The following is a 6,000-nucleotide window of genomic DNA, read 5'->3' as shown; positions in this document are numbered from 1 at the left end:
CGGAGGTCATAGCAGCAACAGCTGCAGACGCTTCTTAAAGGGACCATGTCCGTGAGCAGACTTTCACAGTGACGGACCTGCTTGCTCTGAGCACCAGCGCTGGTTTGGCTGTGCAAGGGGCATCAGGGACTTGCAGGGGAACACTGAGTTGTTGGAGTGAGGGCCGAGGCAAGACTCTCTCTGTACAAAAATGCCAGAGGTATCCTTTATTCCTGTGTTGAGCTCTACCTCTCCCAGTGCATGGAGGCAGTGCTGCCATAGCCGTGACATCATCAAACTGGATAACAGAGGCTGCTTTGCCCAGAGGATTTCCTGAAACTCTGCCTCCCTTAACTCACAGCCCCACCTAAGCCACATACAGGTGTGTCCTCGCTTAGTCAGGTTCCCTTTGGCAAGCAGCGCCTAGACTGGTGGCAGTTGGCTTCAGTTTCTGGTATGGCTTTTTGAGGCAACTATAAGCACAGCATCTGTGGATTGCTTGCAGAATCTTAACAGGTGGCCTCGAAGGGGCACAGGCTGGGCCTAAATTTGGCCTGCAGCTGAACCCCTCTCGGGACTGTGCCACTGGACACCTACCACACAAAGCCGTACTAATAAGACCAGAAGACATAAGAGCTTTGCTTAGTACATAGAAACAGACAGAAAGACAGCCAAAATGGGATGACAAAGAAGCAGAAACCATATGAGGGAACAGAACAGAGATCCAGAAATAATGAAGTCAAGCAATCTAACACATGCAGAGTTCAAAACACTGGTTATAAAGATGCTCAATGAATTTATGGGAAATGTAGATGAACTCACTGAGATCTTTAACAGAGAGATAAAAAAACATAAAACTGGAAATGGAAATTATAAAAGAGAACCAGTCAGAAATGAAGAACATATTATCTGAGATGAGAAATATATTAAATGGAATAAACAACATGAATAAAGAAGAGGATCGAATGACCTATGTAGAGGATGGGAAAGCCAAGGACACTCAATCAGAATGGCAAGAAAAAAGAAGCCATGCCACCCTGAACATGCCCCATCTCGTCTGATCTTGGAAGCTAAGCAGGGTTGGGCCTGGTTAGTTCTTGGATGGGAGACCACTTAGGAACACCAGGTGCTGTAAGTGTTTAAAAAAAAGAAGCCAAGACTATAATAATAATTTAAGGAGCCTATGGAACACTATTAACTGTAAAAATATCCGTGTCATGGGGGTACTGGGAAAAAAAATAGGATGCTGAAGAGCTATTTGAAAAAATAATCATGGAAAACTTCCCTAACCTGGTAAAGGAAATAAATATAAAACCCCAGGAAGTTCAGAGAGTCCCAAAAAACAGGAACTCAAAGAGGCCCACACCAAGACACATCATAATTAAAATGCCAAAGTTTAAATACAAAGAGAGCATCTTAAAAGCAGCAAGACAAAAGCAGTTAGTTTCCTATAAGGGAGCACCCATAAGACTGGCTGCTGATTTCTCAAAAGAAACTATGCAGGGCAGAAAGATTTGGCACAAAATATCAAAAAATGTGAATAAAGAATGATAATAACTACATTCTTATCAACAAGTACCTCAAATGGAAAAGAATTAAGTGCTCCAACCAAAAGATAAAGTGGCTGAATGGATAAGAAAACAAGACCCCTACATATGCTGCATACAAGAGACTCACTTCAGATTAAAAGATACACACAGACTAAAAGGAAGGGGATGAAGAAAGATATTGCTGTAATGGACCGAGAGGGTATTGCACTGAATGAAATGGGTTGGATAGAGAAAGGCAAATATTGCATGATTCCACGTATATGTGGAATCTAAAGAACAAAATCAACAACAATAACAAAAGTGGAAATAAACTCTTATACACAGAGAATATTTAGAGGAATATTACATGGGAGGAGGATGGGGGGGAAGGCAAAGGGATTAAGAGGTACAAATGGATAGTTGCAGAATATACATGGAGATGTAGAGTGTTGCATGGGGAAGACGGTTAATAATATTGTAATAAATATGTAAGGGGGAAGAGGGATACTAGATTTAGTGGGGTGATCGCTTTGTGAGTTATGTGGATCTCTGATCACTATGCTATACAACTGAAACTGGTATATTATTGTATGCCAACTATAATTGAAAATAAAACTCATTGAATTATACAATGTAAATACAAGCAACTAATCGTCTATTATATTTCAATAAAGGAAAAAAAGATACAAATGCAATCAATTACACAATTTCACTGTTGCTAAGGAAAATTTCCTTCCCAGGTTCACATACACAATAAAGGCACTGCAATATTAAAATGAAAACAAAAACAAGCCTTCAAAACCATCTCTACATAACTTATCAAGAGACTGTAAGTTCTTCTGAGAGTCCCACCTTCAAGTGTCTTTTGTGTTAAGAATCAAATTTTACCAGACAGCATTTACTGGATCACTGTAATAGTAATTACCTATTTCAGAAGGTTCCTTTGACCTGTACTTTTTGTGTGTCTCTTTCCTAGAGAGATCCTAACTAGATTACTAGAAATTTCATTAGTCATCTAAATCGAAGACATCAGTTTGAGTGAATAAGATAGTTTTAGGATCACTCGACTTTTATCTCGAAATTTTAGTCTACAGGCTCTGTCCTTGGAGGTTGGGGTAGGTTGAGCAAGTCCTCTCTGTGTTAGATGAGTCTCACTGCAAAGACATCAGTTTGCTTATGGAGAATATGTGAACTTTGAGCTAGACGAGGAAGCCCAATATCAAACTGCTGTTAAAGAATCTTTTCAAGTAAACATCTGAAGGCTGTAGCCATGTCTGTATCTTTCTACCGGCACATGCCATCTTTAAGGAAAAAACTACATGAAGTCACCATTTCAATAACTTGATGTGTGTATTAATAAAATTAATTCAGTCTATTGTTTTAGTTTTTAATTGAAAAATAAAGGCGGGCCATTTAAAAATTTCATCCTCTTGATAAATTAAAAAATGAAAGTTAGAACATTATTTTCAAAAGTATTAAAAAGATTACATTTCATTCATGTAATGGTGAAAGGAAATCCCTAATGTACTTTATCTTTTTTATATTATGTATCTTTGAGTTTTTCCTTATGTTGCTTTTGTAATTTGATGCAGCTTCTCCGATTTTTGTTATTGTACACAGGTAACACACAGCAACAAATCTGAAATATGTGATCGACATAAACCTAAGAAATCTGAGCCAGTTATTAGAGTTGCAGAACAGAGGCTTGAAGTGCTAATGAAGCAATCCAAAGGAAATTTTTTTAAAACAGATTCTTGCTGAAGAATTCAATGATAAGAACATGGTATTTATATAATATCTTATATTACTGAAGACTAGTGAGCTTTCTTTACTAGTTTTAACTGTTTACAAAGTAAAAGCTAAATGTAAAGGTATTCCTTTTTTTGCCATTAGAAGGAAATATCAAGGAAAAAATTTATTTTGCAGGCAATTGATAATTTCAAATCTTGTTTGGCTGAATAATTTGTAAGCCTAAATTATATTAAGCTGAATTATAGCTCTTTGGCCTCAAAAGTATTTCTGATTAGCTAAGGTGAAACTTTTATTAAAAACTTTCAGTTGGTGATTCAGTGGGATATTCTACATATATATTTAAATGAGAAGTTCGGTTTCATTTCAGTTGAGAAATTTAGTCAAAGCTAACGGTGTGTGTACATACACCTACACTTTTGCTTGTGTATATACACGCGCAAGCATGCTGTTTGTCAAGTTTTATACATAACTTCTATTAAGATTTTAAAAATCGATAAGCAAAAGGGATTGAAGTTTTCTCTAATTTGACTAAAATTTTGTATGTTGCCAAATTTTTAAAAAGTTACAATCAAATGTTAAGTACTCTAGGTGGCTGCTATTACAACTTAAAAATTGAGTTTATACACACACAATTACTATTTATATGGTTCTCATTTGTTTTCAAAGATAATACATGACTATGAAGTAATGAGACACATTCTACCAGCCACTCTGTTTCACTTTTTAGTCAAACTGGGTTTTTTCTTAGCATCCATTAATAAGAATCATAAAATAACTTGTACAGGAAGGCTCATATCACAGAATAAAAGAGTTAGTTGACATTCCATACTAATATACATTGTTTATGCTTTCTTTAAAATAAGTAACTAAAAGAACAAAAAAAACCTACACTTTTAATAGTCCTACATAAGGATTCAATGTATCCCAGTTTAATAATAGAAGTAAATTCTAGAACTAGACAGTTGTGAAAAAGCCTAATACATTGAAAATGTTAGAAAAACTGATGAGGTAAGGTTATCTTCTGATATAATTCAAAGAGAAACAAAAAGTTTAAAGTTTCCCACATTAAGCCCATAAATTGAAAGAAAGAGAAAAAATTAAAATTAAAATTAATTTAAAAGGAAATAAGATATGGTAACATTTCATCAATTAAAGTACTTAATGTAAACAGGCTGAACTCTCCTATAAAAAGAAGACAGCTCACTAACTGTGAAAAGAACAAAATCTACTGATTTGGTGCCTATAGGACACACAAACCAAAAAAATCGACAGAATAGCGGTGTTAGAGGATATTCCTATGTGAACAGAAGAAAAGCCAGGATTACTATTTTGGAAGCAGATAAAGCAGATGTCACAGCAAAAGGCAGTACACGAAATAAATAAGGTCATTACATAATGGCCAAATGTACATTAAATCATGAAAATGAAAAAAAATCATGGATGTATGTTTTATAAAAACCACTGCAACAAAGTCCAGGAAAGAATATGGACAAAAAAGCAAGAAGAAATAAAAACAAATATTCTTTCAATTGGAGCCCTCAACATTCCATTTTGGGAAATAAAAGACAAAGAATTAAGTTAAAATACTATATGATTAAGCAACTCATTCAGTAAAAATTTTGGGGTGGTTACTAGGTTCCAGGGCTTGTGCTACATGCTATAAGACAATCTCATAATCAGTAATATATTTAACAGATACGTGGAATAACTAAAGATGAGACAAGTTGAGATAGTCTCTTTTCAAGTTTACATCGATCATACCATTCACAAACAACATATGAAAAACTACATTTCTATATTGAACCACAAAGATTCATTCTTTCATTAATTTAATACACATTAACTGGTTTATTCAACTTGTTAGGTTTGGCATTCACAGAAAGGCAGAAATACCATCCACCAACTGGTCAAACCACAAGGCATTACAATTAAAAAATAAATAAAAACAAAATACCAATCACATAAGAATGTTTTTGAAACATTGAAATGCTCTCTTTGGTAGTGCTTGAGTTACACAGGAAATCCAGAACATATGCAGTGGACATCTGTTGTTTTTGCCTGGCTCCATTTCTTCTGTGTTACCAGAACTGTAGCAGAGCTCATCTCATTCTTTGGGAAACTTTCCCTCCAGATTCTGGTAGAATTGTCAATCCTCTTGTTCTATGGTAAGGAGGTGACCCTTATGCCAAAGTTACTCATCCTCCTGAAGATAGTGATCCTAGAATGGGCATGTGATCCTAACAGGCCAATCAAAGCCCTTTTCAAACACTAATTTGGACACTGGGGAGAGAGTCATGGTAAATTCTCTGGGAATCTGAGGGTTAAGGAGGACATAAACCTAGTGACACTAGTAACTATATCTATTGCCATATGGAGAGAATTTACCTGAGTTTGAAACCCACACAAAGAAAAGAACTAAGATATGGGAGTGAGGCAGCCAGAGTCTTAATGATATTGCCTGGACCCCTGGATCCAGCCATTCCTGAAGTAAAAGATTCAGTTGCTAGAGCCAAGAAATTCTTCCCCCCTTTTTAAAAATTGTGGTAAAATATATAGAATATAAAATTTACCATTTTAACCCTTTTTAAGAGTACAATTGAGTGGCATTAAGTATACTCACATTGTTATACAACTATCCCCACTATGCATCAGAACTTTTCCATCATCCCAAACTTAAACTCTGTACCCATTAAATAGTAACTCCTCTTTCCCCCTCCCACCAAAAAAAATCCCTTGGAGA

General features: G+C 35.6%; 1 pseudogene; it reads left to right on the top strand.

The window, feature by feature from the left end:
• Positions 1-998: 998 nt before the first annotated feature.
• LOC118608611 lies at positions 999-1,117 on the top strand (annotated as a pseudogene).
• The last annotated feature ends 4,883 nt before the right edge of the window (positions 1,118-6,000 follow it).

The sequence above is a fragment of the Rousettus aegyptiacus genome, unplaced genomic scaffold, assembly GCF_014176215.1.
Source record: "Rousettus aegyptiacus isolate mRouAeg1 unplaced genomic scaffold, mRouAeg1.p scaffold_m13_p_9, whole genome shotgun sequence".
Taxonomy (NCBI): Eukaryota; Metazoa; Chordata; class Mammalia; order Chiroptera; family Pteropodidae; genus Rousettus; species Rousettus aegyptiacus.
Note: the sequence above shows the minus strand (reverse complement) of the source record. Positions and strands in the feature narration are given on the sequence as shown.